Source organism: Cydia fagiglandana, chromosome 15 (assembly GCF_963556715.1).
Source record: "Cydia fagiglandana chromosome 15, ilCydFagi1.1, whole genome shotgun sequence".
NCBI lineage: Eukaryota > Metazoa > Arthropoda > Insecta > Lepidoptera > Tortricidae > Cydia > Cydia fagiglandana.
The window spans coordinates 13,107,981-13,131,283 of NC_085946.1; the positions used below are offsets into that span (position 1 = coordinate 13,107,981).

Genomic DNA, 23,303 nt, shown 5'->3' on the forward strand with positions numbered 1-23,303 from the left:
CCCGGGGTTAACCGGTTAAACCCCTAACCCAGTTTCAAATTGTATTGGTAACCGTGGTAACTCCAGGTTTAACCGGTTAACCCCAGGTTAGTGGGATGGTGCAAGTGACGCTTAGGCCCACTTGCACCGTCCCACCAACCCGGGGTTAATCAGTTAAACCGTTAACCTAGTGTCAAATTGTACTGGTAACCATAGCAACTCCAGGTTTAACCGGTTAACCCCAGGTTAATGGTGCAAGTGGGCCTTAGAAAACATAGATTTCTCTAAGAATGAATGAGTTAGACACCAAAACCACCAAAAACTATTTGTAGATATTTATAACTCTAAAAATCCATTCTATTTACCTAAATTTCACAATGCTATTAGTGTTTTTCAAAAGATTTAAATACATTATAATATAACACAGCAAAGTAATTATTTTATCAAGCACTTGAGCTTATCAGAGGAGTGGCAAGGTGTTGTTAATTAGGGTGTGGTGCAGTCGAATATTAACAGGTCATGGGGGAGCAGCCAAGTTTTGACATCATTTGGCCCCTTAATATTTATATTATTACAGTATTATTTAATAATGAATTTAATTTTGAACTTGTTATAAATGTATTTTTCTAGGACAGGTTTTTTCACATTGCAACCTGAAATGTGTATCTAATATATGATAATTTATGCAAATTCTGTATAGCCTCTAGCCGGCCATACATCAAAACTTGCCAATACAAATGCAATTTTGATTTATCAAAATTAAGATTCAAATTAGAATGGAACGGGAGACCTTTTTATAGGCCTCTGGGCGGCTAGAGGATAGGGTAAGAATTTTCGAAAGTCTCACACCAGGGGTGCGAAACTCCTCTCTTCGGGCAACCTCGGCTCCGTTTGGCTCAGCATTGCCGAGCAATTATTAGGGTAGACACAACTTGACATTCCTTTGCGTCCGTCTGTCCCTTAGCATAATGACATGAATTTTGACAACCCTAAATAGCGGAAAGCGATAAATGCCATATATTAGAAAAGGGACAGCATGATTCGACCCTGAACGCCTGTCAAACTTCGGTTTTTGTGAAAAGTTTCCTTTCTGTATGGTAGTACTATTATTTATTCTGTGCCGACACTTCCACAACTTGGACTACTTAAAACTATTATTATGAGCATACAATCTGTGTATCAGGAAGGCCAAAATGAAGGATTGTTTTTGTTGCATAACCTTCTAAACAAAACTATTGTTGTGTATCGAAATAGGACCAGCAAAAACATTTTATCTTTAGCAGCCTTTTTACAGTCGCCATCAGATATATCGGAGCGGCCAAGGTGTTCACAAGATCTGAACACGCACTCTAACGCCTTGACAATAGAGGCGTGCTCAGATATTTGTGAGCACCCTGGCCGCTCCGATATATCTGATGGCGACTGTACGAATCTATATAGCACATCTTTAAACCTAAGCCTTCTCTGATATTTTCTACCATTGCTGTCTTGAGGGCCTACCATGAATACCGAAAATAAAAGTTTTGTTATCTGACTCTATTGCACTTGCATATTTCAGTATCTGTCTACTGAAATAGGTATAGTACATCATGTTCAATGTTCGCAGTAGCTTCTGCATTCAATATCTGCCAAATTGTTGACAATTGTCAGTTTTCCATCTCCTAAATTGATCAATTGGCATGTAATAATTTGCTTCTACCATAGAGAAAAAAATACATGAGTGCTCACTCCATACTTCGGTTTTAGTACCAAAAAGACTATTATTTTCGTAATCGACTTCTAGCATCGTGTAGCGGAATTATCAGTACTTACTGCTACTTGACAAAAGATGTAGCACCGACCGAAAAGTCTAATGCTCAACAATTTTCAGCTAATATCATAACTGGATTAACCGGGGCTCTATTTTCAACGACTTCTGCTTTTAATATTAGTTATAATTGTTGTTCATTTTGCCGCCCGTACTCCTAGCGAGGACCGATTGACCCTCACCAAAAAGCATTACGTAAAAAAAAAAAAATTGTTGTTCATTACAATTTTCGTGAGTCGTGACACTAGAGAACTCTAGTAGATGCTAGATGTCAAGTGCGAAAATAATAGTCGTTTTGGTACCAGAACTGATGTATGGAGTGAGCACTATTCTTACTATATTTCTCTATGCCTCTACTGATGGTATCCGCTTGGGGGCCATCCATTAATTACATCACACGTTTAGGGGGAGGGAGGGGGTCAAGAAAATGTGACATATTGTGACATGGGGGAGGGAGGAGATACAAACATTGTGACGTCACTTTAACTTCATCTTCTTCTTGATCGGGACACTCTTGACAGAGCGGTCGTGGTCATCATTGGAAGTCTCCCTTTGTGACACGTTTGACGGCTCGCCTCCACTCTTAACTTAACTTAACTTCATCAGTAACCGAAAATTTATTTAAATTATTTTATTCGCTATACATTTAAATAACAAGTTTTTAAAACGATAATCCTTTTTATTATTCGTTTAATTTTCTTTCCTAAGCAGTTTTGGGTTATAAAATTACTAATATTTATATCGTCAAAAATATTTTGATAAAATTTTAATAATACTTAGGTACTTACTTAATTCGATTTGGCGATTTCGTTGAAAAAATGTGATGTCACACTAGGGGGGAAGGGTTTGCCAAATGTGACCAAGTGTGACAAGGAGGGGGGGAGGGGTCAAAAAACCTAGAAATTCGTGTGACGTAATTAATGGATGACCCCTTGGGGGTTGGGGGAAAGAATTACACCTGATACCCATGCTCATGCACTATTGTCCAATGCTTGAAATTATGAATGTTTTAAGATGAATAATAATGATTTTAGAATGCATAGATAGCTACTTTCTTAATTCAATAAATAAAAGTTCAAATCGCTTTTGCCACCCGTCTTTCCATTTTGCGTAACTTTAAACACAACTTGCAAAACAGAACTAGTAATCTTCAAGAGAAAAAAAAGCAAGTAAAAAGGCGTTCATTTTAAGGATCTGAAAGCCTACTCAATGTCACGTTCATACGAATATCAAAGGTGCCCTCAAAGTCCCTTTGGAGGCGGTGCCGCGGGCGCCGGCGGCGTGCGAAGGGAATCCGTCCCGGCTTAGCCCTACTGTGGACGTATTCCGCAAATACAGGAAATACAATATCCGTATGTAGGTATGTTTTTAAAAGGTATGACCGATAGATGGGCGAAGCAAATGGGATCTATCGATATTACACAGGTATAGGCTATAGGTAAGACTTTCTAGGCGGAAGAAAAGTAGGCAGACCACCCGCCCGTTGGTCCGATGACATAAAGGAGACTGCGGGACCAGTCTGGATAAGGGTGACCAACAACCACTCAAATGGAGAGAGATTGGAGAGGATCAATTCCCAACGGTGGGCGAACACACGCTGAAGAAGAAGAAGAAGACTTTCTTATCAGAATTTTAGCTTAACCTATATTTTGCTAGAAAGAAATGCAGGGAATTACGTCCGTTTGCCGGTATATGTGCTGGGCTAAGATTGCTTCTAAACATAGAAGCCATCGTATATAGTTAATAATCGGAGATCGGAGCTATACACCAACACACCAAGACACCAACATAGGTAAATAATAGACAGAAAAAATCTTATTAGAATCAATTTATAAATGAAATACCTAATAGTTTTTAACAGCGAAGAATTATGTCACCTTTGAACTTTGAATTGGAGTTGTTAAGGATTAAAAAAAACAGTCAATTCTCTCGACTAAGAAGGTACTACCTACATACCTACTAAGATCGATCGATGTAGAAATGTTGCTCCTATTTTTGAGAAGATTGAACACGCCCACATTTTTACACTTGATTGTGCACGATCCAGATGAAAAATGAGATGTAATGGAATGAAAACATGCCAATTATTATGGAATTTAGAGAGCGGGTGTTACTATAACCATGTTATTGAAGCCATACGATGCACTGAACTCACTGTTATAGTCTGTATCTTTAGGCATTTAAATAAAAGTAAACAAACATTTTGTACATTTTCGGGTAGTTATACCTTAATATACAAAACCGCCTGGATCAGTCACTGAACGACCTGATTTTAACCTACATTATTTGATCATACAAATGTTTTCATCTACCCTGCACTGGCTCAATAGGCTCAAGGAGCCATTTGAGGGTAGATTTTGTTTACTTTTATTTAAATACTTAAAGATAGAGTATAGGTGCTGAAAGTTTCCAGGCATGGTGCTAGGAATTCTAGATTCTAGTACTTAAATAAAACGTGACTAGCCCCGTTTCCTGTTTCCAAGTCGTTCAATGTTGCCACGAGAGTATACATTGTAAACTGAAATGTTAGGTTGGACAGTTTGAATTATGTAGGTACTAGGTACCCATAATGTTGCAACATGCCATCAAGGAGACATTGTTGAAGTTTGAATATATTTTTTAATACTTTCTTGTAAGGATCTAATGTCATCTTACTTGATCTGTTGTCAACGAAAACGTCTTGTGCTGTTTAAAAACATTAAAATTTGTCAAACAAGATTGAAGCAGACGGTTGGCTCATCATTATAACCAATGAAATAGAGGTCAAAGTTCAGAAGCATTGTCGCTACTTAATCTTTTCATTAACCTTGATTATGTCCGTATCCCGTCTCTAATTCGATTCAATATCGCTAAAACAGTTTCTATGTCGGCTAGGGTAGAGTAGGTACGGTATCGCTATGTTGGAACACAAGGCCGTATAATGTGAGATTACGTTTATAGGTTTATATTCGAACGAACCGTGACGATCATCAGTTTTATGAGTGACGAAAGCGAAAAGATTTTGGTTCAATGAACTTTTGTAAAGAAATTTTATAGATACTCTTTTAAAACGGGAGGAATTGACCGGTTTAAATCGTGTGAAAGAGATAGCGCGATTAAAATTTTAAGAAAGGCAATAGATATAAATAGGTAGTTATTGTGCTGCATAAGTTTAATAAAATAAAACTAATCAGTAAAGTATAGGATCGTAAATTTTGAGTATCACAGTAATGCGGTAATGGATGGGTAATGGCCCGACCGAAATACAAATTTTACGGAATGTACAAACCGTTGATTCTGTCATTAGGTCATCCTCCTAAAAATCAACAAAGATCCGTCAAACATCTGTCGCCTTTCTGTTTTAATATTTCATTCAACGTTAATTCATCGCCACAGAAGGTGTATCAAAAAGGGTGGTAGAGGGGAGGGTGCGTGCACAAGGGATATACGGCGGCTCGGCGCCAGGACCGCGATCGATATCGCCACAGTCGGCTCGCTCCGGCCGCGCGTACCCTTACCCCAGTACCGTGTACTTTAAAACCTTGTGAGTGACGTTAACTGTGAAAACTGTGTTGTGCTTTGGATGCAATGAGATAGTCCTGTACGGTATGTGGTTTTTGTACAAATCAATAGTGGTGATCTCATAGTTTGGAGATTAGATTTAGGTTAGTTGTTTGCGGAAGCTAAAATATTACTAGTAACAGCTTACTCATTATGTTATTTGGTGATGACGCTATTGTTATGTGTTATTCTGCTTATTCGACCTTGTAACACTGACTGAACTGAGAGAAGCTTGGTACAAGAGCTCTTAAATACGAGGTCAAGCGAGAGTCGAGACAGACTTTTAATTCTGTCATGTTTCTTCCTCTACTTACATTTGGGAAAAAACATTAGACATGTACAAACTTACTTACATCATACCCTTTAATATACAGATCAAATATTCCCTCGGAAGGAGTATAGACAAGTACGATCAAGAAATTTGAATTATATTATGTCTCATTTCTTATTTTGTCACAGTGACTATACGAGTATATGGGATATCTAGCGGCTTTCATATTGACGCCATTGACAGACACTCTGACAAGTACGAAATGGTACATAACTCAAAATCCCGGACTGTACCTATCTAAGAAACTGTGGTACAAAATCGGAGGGATTTTGTACCACAGTTTCTTAGACAGGTCTTAATACAGGACTTAATAACAATATCCGTATAATCAAATCATAGATACAACTGCATCGAGCCCTCCATCTCGATACCGATCCCACATTACTGCATTGCGACCTCGTGACCTCAACATCTGATCGCAGACGGCAGACTTCCCGGCTCTGTGCCGCACCCTGCCACGTCCAGACTATTGATAAGTGTGACGTGAGGTAACGTGAGCAGTGACAATGGTGAAAATGATTAAGCTTTTATATCTGTCATAATCGAAACTAGCAGAGATCCATCGAGATAACGACTATTGAGTGAAGAAAACAATTCTTACGAGTATTAAGCTGTGAAAGGAACATTTTCAAATATGTTTCAAACTATCCAAATTGTTAGACTTTAGACTAGAGGATCTATCGCAGTCATCCTTAGTTATGGCTTAGAACTTTCATCCATTCCTTCTCGACTTATCTCTTTTTGTCCTTATTCCTTTTCCAAATTAATTAAAGCTACATTAAAGCAACTCTGTTCTATCGTGTAAAGATCGCAATGTGCCGTTTTAGGCTTGTAAAGATGATCGATTGATCCATCATTGCTTGTCAATTATTCACAACATTGATGGATCATCTAACATCATTTATCATGATTATCCATCGAACTTTTTTATTGCAACGAAACTACGAAAATGTGACCTTCTAGAAAAGAGCGTATCCTAAAGGCTGGCAACACACTTGCAACTCTGTGCAGTAATTGTTTACCAGCAGGTGATTTGCCTCGTAGTTATATAAAATGTGAAGCCGCTCTACACATATTGTAAGTTTACTTTATATATGCTCACTTCCCAAGGCCCAGACTCAATGAAGTGATAATGATCTGATGCATATGGTGTCTGACATCATGCGATGCAAGTTAGGAAGCGCTTGACTTGTTTATAGCACGTGATATCATTATTTTCTACTTCACATAGACTTAATATCTTGTACCTAAATCTTGTAAGTAAAAGAGAAACTGCACAAAAAGTACCGTAGTGCTTATGAATTAAAATGAGCGTTACATGTTGAATCCTAACCACCGTTTTTCATCAGTACTATCATACTCGAGGTACTGTTCGAATGACTCAGAGTAGACACAATACTTTGCCCCATTAATGTGTTAATGAAAGGCAAAAAATAATAGGTGATCTCATCACTGCACGTTCGTGCGGCTATGGGCAGTACTTGCTTTTATATAAAACTCTTCGTATTGTTAGTGTATGTGGGCGTGTGCTAAATCCGACCCATGATCGGTCACCTATGTCACGATGGCTCGCATTAGCATTTTACGTGGATCGAATAAAAGCGAATCCGTTCCGTAATAGCGATTAACATATCACGCTGCATATCTTACTTTATCACTAGAGACATTAGTCGTGCGATAAAATTCTCATTTGATTACGTTTAACGCTCTTCAATCGACTCATGTTTTTGTCGTAAATTTTTGGCATCGTTAACCGGTTATTTAAACGTTTTTCGGGTATCATTATATCGTCTGCCTTATCAAGTAGGTCTATCTCCCCCAGTTCGTCTCCTGACCTCACAATTGACCCTGAGACATGCCAGTTCTGTAACATATAATGTAATCATTGTGCTCCGAATATTTGATATCGACATGGAATTGATTGGAATTTAATTGACTTAAATTAACACTGGCATAACTGCTTCAATCTCTAACTGATATATTTATTTATATTGCTAGGTTTATAATATAATAGGTGTTTATTAATAGCAATTTATGAATATAGTTTTTCTGTTGCATGATGTCTTACGGAGGTCGATTTACAAGAGTTGCCGTGAGATTTGGCACGTCAACATTTTCATAGGCATTTCGTAACTCGTAAGTCAAGGAAAGTAAACAAAAGACGCTCAGTTCAAGTGCTAGCAATTTAGGGCATGAGAACCGGAGGCACCTAGTTCAGTAGAAAGCAAATTGCTTGCCCTATTGGTACCTTCGATATTCAAACATCTCCTCGATTACGGCTGGCTCGGAATTCAACCGTGTTTTTATAGAAATCTAAATATAGCGCGGCGTGCTAGCCGCGTTAATACAGAACCAAACTGCGAACTGTCAGAAACGTGAACGTGCTCTTTGGTTAGTTATAAAGGAAGTTCCTTTAATAATAAATAAAAAAGAAAGTTGGAGGAGTGTTTACTAATACAAAGTAAATCTAATTTAAAACCCTTTTTTTTCATCGACAATGCGGAAGCAGTTTTAAAAACAAACAATAAATCCGTTTGCTTTTGCTTTCACTCTGTCACACGAGCTTGTCTGATTTTAAAATATTACGTTAACATCTACTTTTTTAATCAACAGACAATAAACTACTAATAAAGCATGCCTCTCCATTTCTTTTTATTGTGGCGTCTCTGTCCTGTGTCTCTGTCACTGTTCAACGTCGTGCCACATATTCTATCTAACAGATGGCGCTAACACGTTCTACATCGCGCGTACGGAGTTCCAAAAGTCAGTTTCTAGAAATACTAATTCTGGTAACAAAAATTCCGTGAGATACAGACTTATTAAAAATATTAAGAACGTGTATACATACGTGAGTGACTCGTTCTTAATATATTTAATACAACTTCTGAATAATTATCTGTGGACTTTAGTCCCCAGTCCCCAGGCATAACACCCGCCCTGGAGAGGGTACTCTCTATTGGTCCTCTCAACCTTTCCAAGTTTCCACAGTATTATGTTTTCATATTTTACGAGAGAGCCTTACCGTTTCAAGTTGAACTCTTAACTCAAAGGGCATAACTCGAGTTTCGAAAGAACTGGAACGCCTCAAACAAATGACCGTCCGTAGCCCTTTCACGGTTGAGCAATGAAAGCTTTAATTGTGCTAACAATTGTCGGGGGCGTGCAGACGAGGGCCTTTCTAAAGTCGATTATCAAGACGCCTTTGTTACTGTTCCAAGCGTTATTGTATTCGAGTTGTGAGTGTGAAATATTTACCTTATGCCCACTTGCACCATTCTACTAACCTGGGGATAACCGGTTAAACCTGGAGTCACCATGGTTGCCAGTACAATTTGACATTAGATTATTTAGGTTTAACCGCTTAACCCCGGGTTAGTGGGATGGTGCAAGCGGGCCTTATTTGTCCTACTCTTACTAGAATTCTTTTAACTTTCAAGGTGAGGCTGCTTCCAATCGTATTTCATCGAGAAAGAAACTGCGTATTCGTTTTTCTAAATAGGCCATACTTCTGTTTTTACATACCTACTAAGTTGCGCGCGGGCGCTAGTGAGCGACGGTCGCGGCGAATTATTATTTCTCGAATTCGTACGGGTCAAGGTCACACGCGCGCAGTTTATACACAAGTTATGATTTCAAGATTGTGGCTATATTTAAATGGATAAGATGGATAAAGACAATCCTTCGGAAAGTGATCAGTGTGATGACATGGAGAAGAATAACAACGTGGCTTGTGACGAAAGTGAGGTTATGGTGTTTGGCGGTGGTGAAAACATGGAAAGCGAGCATTACTTAGGGTTAGATCGGCCAGCTAAAAGAGGAAGGGAGATAAATGGAGAGGAGCAGTGGATTAGAGTGGGCCGAAAGGCAAAAAGATTCAACAGAAGGGGAGTTAATAATGACGCGACGACGGGAACTGCGGAAGAAATTACATTTATGACTGAAGTTTGTATTACGTGTACAGAAAAACTACCGAAGCAATTTGGATTGGCGAAGCTATTGAAAGCCGAAGGGATACAGGGCATAACACGAATAAAATACGTTAATGAGTACAAAGTGTTGATCCACTGTAGTAGTGATAACAGTGCCGAGTCGCTAATCCAATCAAAGCGCTTTAACGAGGGTGGCTTTAAATGTCATAGAACGCTTGAAAAGAATCAGTCGTATGGTGTTATTTTTGATGTTGACCTTGAGATGACTGAGGAGGAGATATTACAAGATCTTGTAAGTGATACGGCGATTTTGGCAGTGAAACGTTTGAAACGCAGGAATACTGCTGACGGAAAGTGGGTAACAAGTGAAGCTGTTAGAATTACCTTTAAGGGCGCATCTCTGCCGACATATGTTTATATATATGATACTAGAACCAAGGTCTCTCCATATAACTATCCTGTTACACAATGTGCACGATGCTGGCGGTATGGCCACACTGTTAAAATGTGCCCTTCTAGTAAAATTGTGTGCCCTAAATGCTCAGAGGACCATCCTAATTGCACGACAACAATCTTTCAGTGCAACAACTGTTCGGGTCGTCATATGGCAATGGCGAAAGTATGCCCAGTGTATGTGAAAGAACGGAAAATAAGAGATCTAATGACAAAATTTAATTGTTCATATAAAAGGGCGCTTGCTATGTACACTATTCATATTCCGTCCCCAATGTTTACACCTGAGATATTGCCACAAGAACCTTCTCAACCAGTTGAGTCACAAGCTCTATTTGAACAATCTCAGGATACTCTGGAACCCCCTACAGAGAAACATGAGCTTGAGAAGTCTAGCTACGCTGGGTCGGTTAAAACAAATAAAGTCAACCCTAATAGGATAGCGAATGCAAACAAGAAGAAAAGTGTGAAAAATAGAAAAGAACAAGCGGAGATCTTATTTGATGACAATATGTCGGTTAAGAGTGTCAGTGAAGGTGGTCCCAAGAGCCAAGAAGAACGATCGGAGCACAAAGAAAAAATTACCTGGCAGCTGTTGTTGGCTAAACTTAAGAGGAAACTGTTTGAAGAGGAAGGCGTTGCATGGACAGATAAGATCAAGAGTTGTGTGAGTACCTTTTTAGAGGGGATAATATCAATAGTTTTACAGTATATGACAGACCTGCCAGGCTTAAGCTTTATAAAAGAATTATGGGTAACAACTCACACATCACCCTAAATGTAATACAATGGAATGCCCAAAGCATTCGCCCTAAACGACTAGAATTGGAATCGCTATTACATCAAGAAAAGATACACCTTGCATTAATAAGTGAGACATGGCTCGACCCGGCTAGCCAATTCAAGATAAGCGGTTACAACATATTCAGATCTGATCGTGGCGATGGATATGGGGGGGTGGCAGTGTTAGCCCACAAATCAGTTAAAGTACAACAATGCAATTCTCAACTAACCAACACACATATTGAATTGATCCATATGAAGATACTAAACTGTAGTTTCTTAGAAAATGTAATATCAATATATTGTCCACCGACGGCTTGTACTACACAGAGGGACTGGGACCAGATATTTACACTAGCTGACGGGAAATGCCTTGTAGCAGGGGATTTAAATGGCCACCACACTAATTGGTCAATAAAAATGGATGTGAGAGGGGAACAGATTCATGATTCTAGTGTTGAAAAGGGTCTTGTTACTCTGAACAATGGTACTCATACGAGAATTAAATTGGTGAACGGCGCAGTACAGAAATCTTCCCCTGATGTTACTCTGGCTTCTGCAGATATAGCTTTAAAGTTCAATTGGTCAGTACTTAACGAAAATCTTGGCAGCGATCACTTAATGATTAAATTAAATACCGATATTAATAAGTCTGATAGACATAAAAACAAACGCAACTTTAGACAAGCCGACTGGGCAAAGTATAGAAGCACTGCACAAGAAGAATTTACGGACTTCATCCTGCCAGAGAACCCACAAACGGCATACGACAAGTTCATTGATGCTATGGACAGAGCTGCGAATACCTCAATTCCTATAATTAAAATATGTGAGAATCCTCTTCGTCAGCAAAGATTTACTCCAAGACCCTACTGGAATCAAGATATATCTAAGGCCGTTGCAGAGAGACGTCGAGCGTTGGCAATCTTCAGGCGAAACCCTACACCGGATAATTTATCTGTTTTACAAAACAAAGTTAGTGTTGCTCAGCGGCTGATTCGACAAGGAAGTACTAAGGCGTGGCAAAAGTTTTGTGATAGTGTTGATAGTGCTACATCCTCTAGTGAAATGTGGAACAAAATGAAATGGCTGAAGGGCTACAGAGCACCTAGAACAACAATAAGTCGCGAGAAGGCTGAGCATCTGTTAAGCAGTTTAGCACCAGATTATGTAACACCCGCAGCCCCTACCTTTGCTAGCAATAATATATGTTTGTCGTCGCCAATTTCGGTACATGAATTAAAGAACGCTATCAAACAATCTGATACAGCACCGGGCATGGATGATATATCTTTTTCTATGATTAGGCATCTTCCAGATGTAGCCAAACATGTACTGGTAAATATATTTAATATGTTTTTATTTAGCAGCTTTGTCCCGATACAGTGGCGCAGCGTTCAAATAGTTCCTATACCGAAACCTGGTGCAGACACAAGGCAAGATGTGACCTTTAGACCAATTTCTCTGCTGTCCTGTCCATGCAAGATATTTCACACAATTCTTACACGTAGACTAGAATGGTATATCGAAAAGGGAAACCATTTTTCAGATGAGACTATAGGTTTTAGGAGATTCAGATCTTGCATGGACAATTTAACTAGGCTAGTGTCACGAATCCAGACTGGGTATACCAACGGGCTTGCCACGGTGGGCTGTTTCGTTGATATAGACAGTGCTTACAATAATGTTAGTTTAACTTGTCTCCTGAAAACACTAGACCACCTTGGTGTGGACAATGTTATCTGTAAATATCTTTGGCAGTTTTTACATTCACGACAACTGGCTATAGACTTGTCGGGTCATGAATCTTTAGTTCGAGTTACGGGAATGGGCTTAGCACAGGGGGACCCCTTATCTCCTCTATTGTTTAATATAGCGACTTTAGATATTTGTAAACAGCTGGGAGATGTATTTGTATCACAATATGCAGATGATTTTGTACTTTATGCCAGCCGCAAACACCTCTCGGATGCAGTTAATGCAGTACAGGATTCCTTAAATATTCTTAATAGCACAGTAGAAGGAATGGGTCTTAATGTATCACACAAAAAAACAAAAGTCTGTGTATTTGTTAGAGGTCATCCTAGGAATGTAAACAAATATAGGGTAAATTTACAGATAGGCAGCAATAAGGTACAACAGGTGGATTGTGTGAAATATCTAGGTATGTGGTTAGATAGAAGCCTAAAATGGGGACGACACATAAATGAAACACGTGATAAAACATTGAAATTCCTAAATGTATTTAAGGTTTTAGCTGGAGCAAAGTGGGGTGTTCATCCAATCCATCTTAGACGCCTATATATATCTATCCTACGTAGTAGACTGGATTATGGTTGTTTTTTGTACGATGTTAGTGTTAAAAACCATTTATGCAAACTGGACAGAGTGCAAAACCAAGCTATGCGGGTTATTGGCGGATTTATAAGAAGTACCCCAATACATGTCATGGAAAGTGAACTGTGCATACAGCCTCTCTTTGTAAGGAGGAAATACCTGGCGGCTAAGTTTTATTTAAGAGCCAAATGCTTGGAACATAATGCTACAATACATGTGTTAGAAGAACTAAATAGGGCATGTGAAAATAGGTATTGGAGAACAAGGAAAAAGCCGCTACTCATTGAAACTTATAATCAATTTTGTAACCTCCCAGTACAATCACATGAGCAATTACCTATGTACTCAATGAATAGTTGGATAAGTAGCTATAATTTATCAAATAATATATATGTTTTTGTAGAGGGTTTAGAGACCGCCAAAAAACATGTAAACCAAATAGATTTATATAGGTTATGTAATGATCTCGTAGAAAGTAAGTATAGCTCATTTTATAAGGTGTTTACTGATGGGTCCAAGGAGAAACAAGGATGTGGTGCAGCTTTTTTTGACCCTCAGGTGGATTTCCGGGGAAAGTTTAACGTACAAGCTGATATATCTATTATGCACTGTGAACTTATTGCCATAGCCGAAGCGTTGTCATATGTAGAGTCTATAGACCATAACAAATGTGTAATTCTGTCAGACGCAAGGAGCGCCCTTTCACATTTGGCTCGGTTACCCTCGAGCAGTCGAGGGCTTCCGATAGCCTACACCATCCTTGAATCCATCAACAAACTTCGTACGTTAAATAAGGAAGTGATTGTACAGTGGATACCTTCTCATGTTGGTATCATGGGTAACGAGGAGGCTGACCGAACAGCAAAACTTGCAATAACCGACGGTATTCCATATCATTGTCTACCAGTACACAGCGAAGTACTAGGTAAAGTTAGGATTAGTTGCAGGCAGATGTGGAGGGAATACTTTGATAAGCGGTCTCTCACTAAAGGAATCTGGTACCGAACAGTTCAATGTCAGCCCCCTCAGGTCCCGTGGTTTGATAAAAAGCTAAGCAGGAAGCAGGTAGTATCACTCCTCAGACTTCGTTCCGGGCACATTCCATCAAACAAATTCAAGCACCTGATGAAACTAGCGGCTTCACCAAATTGCCAAGAGTGCGATAAAATAGAAGATGTTCACCATGTGTTGATGGAATGTGTCCGTAATGAGGCGCTGAGGAGTGACATGACATTTATAAAAACCACCAACATAGGTAGTTGCAACATCATCCTGGCATCGCCGCTATCAGACGAGGCCAGGTTGATGTGCAAACTATATTTAAATGTGATGTAGTGGTGTAGGTAATACTTCACTACTACATCATTATTATTATTAGATCTCATTACGGGGGTGACATTGTCACTGCGTGACAAAACCCTTTAAAAAAAAAAAAGATTAAAAAAAAAAAAAAAAAAAACATACCTACTAATACTAAAATATGTAAAACTTAAGTGGAAGTAGGTACAAAACTTTAGGTCTAATTTGATTAGGTACCTACTCCCAGGCTCAAGAGTTTTCGTAGAACTTAGGGCCCCCCATATCTGGCGTCTTTCGAGATGATCGTGAAGTTGACCGCCCCATATCGAGTGCCCGCAAATGGCATATCTATATCGTTAGTTCATCGTTAGTTCACGTTAGTTCAGTATATTAAATCGTTAGGATCCGACTACAACATCGATTTTTTTTAAAAACAAAGGTGGGGAGGTCAACTTCACGCTACCGCCCCAAAATCGATATTATGGTTTTTATCAATTAGAATCGATAGATAATCGTTAGTTCACGTTAGTTCAGTATTTTAAATCGTTAGGATCCGATTCTAAGTATTTTTTTTTTTCAATTTTGTGGGGCGGTCAACTTCACGTGAAGTTGACCGCCCCATATCGAGTGCCCGCAAATGGCATGTCTATATCGTTAGTTCATCGTTAGTTCACGTTAGTTCAGTATATCAAATCGTTAGGATCCGACGCATAACTTGTGTACGAATTTTTTTTAAAGTAGGGGAGCGGCAACACCGTCTTCCGCTCCAAAACTGTATTTATGGTTCCAATCAATTGGAATCGATATGTAGTCGTTAGTTCATCGTTAGTTCATGATAGTTCAGCATGTGAAATCGTTAGGATCCGACTACATTACGTATTTTAAAAAAATAACATAAGTGGGGCGGTCAACTTCACGCTACCGCCCCAAAACTGATTTTATGGATTCTTTCAATTAGAATCGTTAGTTCATCGTTAGTTCACGTTAGTTCAGTATATTAAATCGTTAGGATCCGACTAAAAGATGTTTTTTTTTTAAAAACGAAAGTGGGGAGGTCAACTTCACGTGAAGTTGACCGCCCCATATCGAGTGCCCGCAAATGGCATATCTATATCGTTAGTTCATCGTTAGTTCACGTTAGTTCAGTATATCAAATCGTTAGGATCCGACGCATAACTTGTGTACGAATTTTTTTTTAAAGTAGGGGAGCGCCAACACCGTCTTCCGCTCCAAAACTGTATTTATGGTTACAATCAATTGGAATCAATATGTAGTCGTTAGTTCATCGTTAGTTCATGTTAGTTCAGCATGTGAAATCGTTAGGATCCGACTACATTACGTATTTAAAAAAAATAACATAAGTGGGGCGGTCAACTTCACGCTACCGCCCCAAAACCGATTTTATGGATTCTTTCAATAAGAATCGTTAGTTCATCGTTAGTTCACGTTAGTTCAGTATATTAAATCGTTAGGATCCGACTAAAAGATGTTTTTTTTTTAAAAACGAATGTGGGGAGGTCAACTTCACGTGAAGTTGACCGCCCCATATCGAGGGCCCGCAAATGGCATATCTATATCGTTAGTTCATCGTTAGTTCACGTTAGTTCAGTATATCAAATCGTTAGGATCCGACGCATAACTTGTGTACGAATTTTTTTTTAAAGTAGGGGAGCGCCAACACCGTCTTCCGCTCCAAAACTGTATTTATGGTTACAATCAATTGGAATCGATATGTAGTCGTTAGTTCATCGTTAGTTCATGATATTTCAGCATGTGAAATCGTTAGGATCCGACTACATTACGTATTTTAAAAAAATAACATAAGTGGGGCGGTCAACTTCACGCTACCGCCCCAAAACTGATTTTATGGATTCTTTCAATTAGAATCGTTAGTTCATCGTTAGTTCACGTTAGTTCAGTATATTAAATCGTTAGGATCCGACTAAAAGATGTTTTTTTTTTAAAAACGAAAGTGGGGAGGTCAACTTCACGTGAAGTTGACCGCCCCATATCGAGTGCCCGCAAATGGCATATCTATATCGTTAGTTCATCGTTAGTTCACGTTAGTTCAGTATATCAAATCGTTAGGATCCGACGCATAACTTGTGTACGAATTTTTTTTTAAAGTAGGGGAGCGCCAACACCGTCTTCCGCTCCAAAACTGTATTTATGGTTACAATCAATTGGAATCGATATGTAGTCGTTAGTTCATCGTTAGTTCATGTTAGTTCAGCATGTGAAATCGTTAGGATCCGACTACATTACGTATTTAAAAAAAATAACATAAGTGGGGCGGTCAACTTCACGCTACCGCCCCAAAACCGATTAGTGTTGAGTCGCTCACTCGTGAGGCACCTCATTTGTACCACTCATTTTGTTAATTTGTCGCAGTACTTCATACCGCAAAAATGTCTTACTTCACTCCTCTATTCATTTTACTCATTTACTCGCGCGCATCACAAACACCTCTTGCCACACAAATCATTCACACACTTCAAATTTCAAAAAACTCTTATCCTTTCAAATTCACTCGCGAACCTCAAATACTCATACACTCTTCACAACTTGCAAAAGAGTGGCACGAGGCGCTAGGTCCTCGCATGCTCGCTGACATTCAAAACTCAAAATGTCTCAAATGAAGAAACGAGTAATGGCCCACACTGTCAACTGCCGAACTACAAACCTTATTGCAACGACAAAAGGTCCACCGAGAAATGCGTTGAGTTTGTACCACTCACTGCCTCTTTGTGACATGAGACATGAACGTGTTTGAGGTGTACCTCAAAAATTCTTTCAAAATGAAACAATGAATTAGAAATACCCAAAGAGGGAGTGAGACAGACACGCGCCGTACTTCAATATCGCCTCGCGTCACCACGAAAATACGTTAAAAATTAAACTCGAAAGATAACAAGCGTAAGCGCTGCAAGCTTTCATAGATCTTACGCCTTTTTGATCCTGACTTACTTGTCAAAATGGCCGAATGGCGCGAGAAATGTAAGTCATTAGAACGTAGTTCGGCGTGTTGCTTCTCTGTCGCACTTGTAAATTCGTAGGTAAGTGTGACAGGGCGGCAACACGTCGAACGTGGTTCGCGGTAGGTCCTCTGACTGAGCATGTGAGCATTTACGAAGCATGCTTAAAAACAGTAAAGGATGAATACCGACCAAAATATTATTTAAATTATTGAAATATAATACGGTCCATAATGTGGTGCTGGTGTATACAAAATGTAATCATTTACATTAGTGTAGTCATTAAATAGTAAGTATAATTTACTTAAGTGTAATAAACATGTACTTTACGTAATGATTTGAACTTGTTATTGTTACTTTTACATTTTGTTACCGTTCTTCGTAAACAACTTCGAAATAAAAACCCTGTTTATCGCGTTTTTTCGTTAACCTCTATTCTACAGCTCGAATATGCAAGAGCGATAGAGAGGCATATATGCCATAAAATCAGTTTTGGGGCGGTAGCGTGAAGTTGACCGCCCCACTTATGTTATTTTTTTAAAATACGTAATGTAGTCGGATCCTAACGATTTCACATGCTGAACTAACATGAACTAACGATGAACTAACGACTACATATCGATTCCAATTGATTGTAACCATAAATACAGTTTTGGAGCGGAAGACGGTGTTGGCGCTCCCCTACTTTAAAAAAAAAATCGTACACAAGTTATGCGTCGGATCCTAACGATTTGATATACTGAACTAACGTGAACTAACGATGAACTAACGATATAGATATGCCATTTGCGGGCACTCGATATGGGGCGGTCAACTTCACGTGAAGTTGACCTCCCCACTTTGGTTTAAAAAAAAAAAACATCTTTTAGTCGGATCCTAACGATTTAATATTCTGAACTAACGTGAACTAACGATGAACTAACGATTCTAATTGAAAGAATCCATAAAATCAGTTTTGGGGCGGTAGCGTGAAGTTGACCGCCCCACTTATGTTATTTTTTTTAAATACGTAATGTAGTCGGATCCTAACGATTTCACATGCTGAACTATCATGAACTAACGATGAACTAACGACTACATATCGATTCCAATTGATTGTAACCATAAATACAGTTTTGGAGCGGAAGACGGTGTTGGCGCTCCCCTACTTTAAAAAAAAAATCGTACACAAGTTATGCGTCGGATCCTAACGATTTGATATACTGAACTAACGATGAACTAACGATATAGATATGCCATTTGCGGGCACTCGATATGGGGCGGTCAACTTCACGTGAAGTTGACCTCCCCACTTTCGTTTTTAAAAAAAAAAACATCTTTTAGTCGGATCCTAACGATTTAATATACTGAACTACACGTGAAGTTGACCTCCCCACTTTCGTTTTTAAAAAAAAAACATCTTTTAGTCGGATCCTAACGATTTAATATACTGAACTAACGTGAACTAACGATGAACTAACGATTCTAATTGAAAGAATCCATAAAATCAGTTTTGGGGCGGTAGCGTGAAGTTGACCGCCCCACTTATGTTATTTTTTTAAAATACGTAATGTAGTCGGATCCTAACGATTTCACATGCTGAACTATCATGAACTAACGATGAACTAACGACTACATATCGATTCCAATTGATTGGAACCATAAATATAGTTTTGGAGCGGAAGACGGTGTTGCCGCTCCCCTACTTTAAAAAAAAATTCGTACACAAGTTATGCGTCGGATCCTAACGATTTGATATACTGAACTAACGTGAACTAACGATGAACTAACGATATAGATATGCCATTTGCGGGCACTCGATATGGGGCGGTCAACTTCACGTGAAGTTGACCGCCCCACAAAATTGAAAAAAAAAAATACTTAGAATCGGATCCTAACGATTTAAAATACTGAACTAACGTGAACTAACGATTATCTATCGATTCTAATTGATAAAAACCATAAAATCGATTTTGGGGCGGTAGCGTGAAGTTGACCTCCCCACTTTTGTTTTTAAAAAAAATCGATGTTGTAGTCGGATCCTAACGATTTAATATACTGAACTAACGTGAACTAACGATATAGATATGCCATTTGCGGGCACTCGATATGGGGCGGTCAACTTCACGATCATTCTTTCGAGCGTCGGCGTCTACAATTGTATGGCCGCTGCTCAACGTAACGTCGACGCAGCGTCGACGCAACTGCGCAGCGACGTCATTTTCCGTAGCGCTGACCAGACCCTAAGTTCCCTAAGTTCTACGAAAACTCTTGAGCCTGGGGGGGGGGGGTCTTATAAAGTTGATAAGTTCTACAAATTTATAATGCTCTACAAAAATGTGCCTATTTCAAGAATATTACTTCGAATTCTAATAACACATCATTGTTGTGTTCCGTTTGATCTTTTGGACTCCATCGCTTATTTTATACTTTCAAAAGTTCGACAAAAGTAAGTTCGCGTTTAATATTCCGATGATGGAGTCCTGAGTCCCGCTGCGCGGGGTCAATGCCCCCGAATCCAGTCCATGTCTTATGCACTCGCCGACGTAACAACCGCTTTCTGTAGCTTAGCCTATACATAGATATGCACGCGTTACCGGTACGAGCTATAAGCCACATTGCTATACAAATGTATACTAGGACTGCTAGGACGAATAGTGTTCAAGTAAAAAGCAATGAAAATTGGTAATTTAGTATGGAAATTTCTACATAAAATAAGACGTCTCATTGCTCTTGACTGCATAAGAATAGGGTAGTGTACTAGTTAATCAAATCAGCTTACTTTTTATGAAACGTTAAAAAGGTTACCGTGATTTAGTGAGAGCATTCTGTAACATCACAATTAGTCCACCTCCGTTAATGAAATTTTGTCGATTAGAGAATAATCAGACACGCAGATAACGCAGAACAATGTATGTTTTTTCAGTGTGATCCCGTAAATGTTTATATTTTACCGGTGGGAAACAATTTGTCTAATGAAAATAATGCTATTCTTATTGGTAATATTATCAAGTGTAGTACTTACAGATCTTACTCATCAACTGCTAAGTATTGCAATAAGTGCATGCTTATTGTTCCACTCCACTGGCCTATACTCAGCCAGTATAAGCCAGTTAACCATATTTAGTTATCATAATGCTAGACTTACCGCGGCCTGCTTTTGGAATTGCTTTTTTGCGAATGGTACTTATCTCAAACAGGACTGGTTTGGATTGTACCGATACCGGTATTTTACTGTCTATAAATGTCTTTGGTCTAAAGAGGTCTTGGCTTGGCTCGCCGGTATTTTAAGTTTTTAAATGATAATGCGTACGTTTGACATCCAATGCGATGTTTTAAAAAATAATAATGGAGTAGTATTATCATATTTATCATAGACGTTTTAATTGGTTAGGGAAATGTTTGTCACTATAAGAAGCCTAAAGAATAATAGAACTACAATTGCTTTGAGAAATATAAAACTCTTTATTACTTATAAACTTAGTAACCTCCTTGTTCATAAGACTTTCCAAGCCTCAATTTGTTCATTTATGTGTTATCCCATTCTTACAAATAATTAAATCATAATTACAGATAAAGACAAACTATTTATAGCTAATTAAGGCTTATAGCGCGTTAATGAGTAACGCCAAACATGTATCCAGACAATAGTTACTTATATGTTAAGGGGCCCACTGATTAACAGTCCGCCGGACGGTATCGGCCTGTCAGTTAGAACAAAATTTTGACAGTTCCGAACAACTGACAGGCCGATACCGGCCGACGGACTGTTAATCAGTGGGCTCCTTTAGTCATGAAACTCGTGAAGTAGATAGCCTACGGCCTTAAAAACCGCAACTCTAATCAAATCAAGGTTCAAGCTCATTCACGACTCACAAAAACGCCATTCATTGAATCAAATGTCGAGATTCGGCAGAACAATTTGCCGCTAGTTGGACACCAATTGGCGGCAATCCGCGGGGCACATTCGCGGCACCCTCTACACGTAATTACGAGTACCTACTTATGAATGGGTTGACTGATGTCACGTTTTATTGAGTGTCCTGTTGCTGTAACGTCGGTACTTACAATGTCACTTCTTACCAGGCGTGGCTCACTCCGCGATTTCGTCGCTTTGCAACTGGTAGCTAAAAGTACATCCGTTCCACAGGAATTTTGGTGGCTAGCCATAAGCCGCGCGTGGCACTGTCGCCACCTAGCGGCCATATCTGTGCTGATCGTAACAGACGCGTTTTGTTAGAGGGTGAGTCTTCTGTCCCTAGTACTGTTATTTATTCTGTGCTTCTACTTTAGTTAGTAAACCACACCTTCTTTAAAAAAAAGCCACCTACATGAAATTTGATATAAACGGTTTTCTGTGTTCAATATCAAGATTAACAAGTTGGCTCAGAGATAGCAGGTATATTTTGTAACATGATCGATGGTCGTCAATATAACATGCAAAATTATGTACTTGTAGCTACATCAGTAGTCTCGTTAATCCGAACCCCTAAACTTCGATGATCGCGCTTATCCGAACAGACCTGAAGCGGATATTGAGGAGTTCGGATTAGCGAAGCTCCAGTAGATAGGTGTGCAATTTGTTAATAAGTTAGTAAGGTTTAGAACTCTATTCGGGAGAATGCAAGTCCGCAATGGGGCGTAACAGTCGCAACACAGACTGCATTGTATGAACGCAACAAAAGCTCCTTTTATACTCAGCTTCCGACTTCTCAGAATCGCTAATTGAGCGTGACCTAATTACGGCTCTCAGTTTTATTAACATATTACGATCTGTTCACTACAGTGTTAATTTATTACCCTTTTTACAATGAAGCACGACCTAGATAAAAACCTTATAAGAAAATTTTCTGCACTCTGATCAAAGAAGCGTCAAGAAAACAAAGCGCATTTTCAATGTCAAGAATAGGCGACGTGATATTGTTGTTTTAAAGCAGAGTGCAGAATTAATGCCGTCAGTTGACGCACTGCGGCGGCGCTTTCTCACGAATACAAAATAGGTTTATGTTGGGTTTTAATCTAACGGAATGAGGATTGTTTAGTCTGGCCTGTGATAATTCTCACTAGATTTCACACAGCCGGAGATAACATGACAGGCAGAAATGGTCTCACAAAAAACGACACCGAAATAGAAGTGTTGAAAAGCAGATCATCGGCTTCGAAACCCTAGGAGACCCCTGTACGCTGCCGTGACGCAATATGACAAAAATTAAGATGAAATTTTGTTATCATTCTCACTATATAGATTTCCCATCGCCTTGATGTTATTCCAGTAGTGACACACAGTCACCATAACAATAAAAGAAATGTTCTTGAAAAGCAGTTCCAGCGCTTCAAAGCATGATAGATCATGCAAATGTTTTCAAAGTTAAAGATAGAGAGACTCAGCAAATTTAAGTTACATTATAATAAACCAAATGACTCGTTATTGAGGTTACGGAATCGTATGAAGCAAACTGAGGTGTGTCGTGTTTAATGACGATGTTCGTTTGTCACGACACTTTGCTGCTCGAGTGCCCCTAGATGCAAAACATTAACTGCTTGGCGAGCTGTAAGCGTTGGATTTACTTAAACACCTTTGTTGTATTTGCATAAACTTATCACTTATCATTAAAAATTATTGACTTGTTAGGTATTTGATAAATTCAGTGACGGATTGAACGATTTCTATTTAATCACGAGAGCAATGCGACAACAACAAGCCGCTAAGGTCCAGGGGGGCAATTTAGACTGCGGGGTAATTTAAACTAATCGAAATATCTTCCATGTTTTACATTATCCAAACCTCCAAATGTAACCTTTTAAGCTTATTTTTAAATACAACAGGCTGTTGATACTTTATCAAATCAAAGTAAAAATTCAGTAGCAACCACATTTTTCTTTTCTTCAAT

At 39.0% G+C, this 23,303-nt stretch overlaps 1 protein-coding gene across 1 annotated transcript in view; it reads left to right on the forward strand.

The window, feature by feature from the left end:
- Nucleotides 1–23,303, forward strand: part of LOC134671390 (spectrin beta chain) — a 109,463-nt gene that overhangs the window by 636 nt on the left and 85,524 nt on the right. The gene's annotated exons all lie outside the window — the stretch shown is intronic.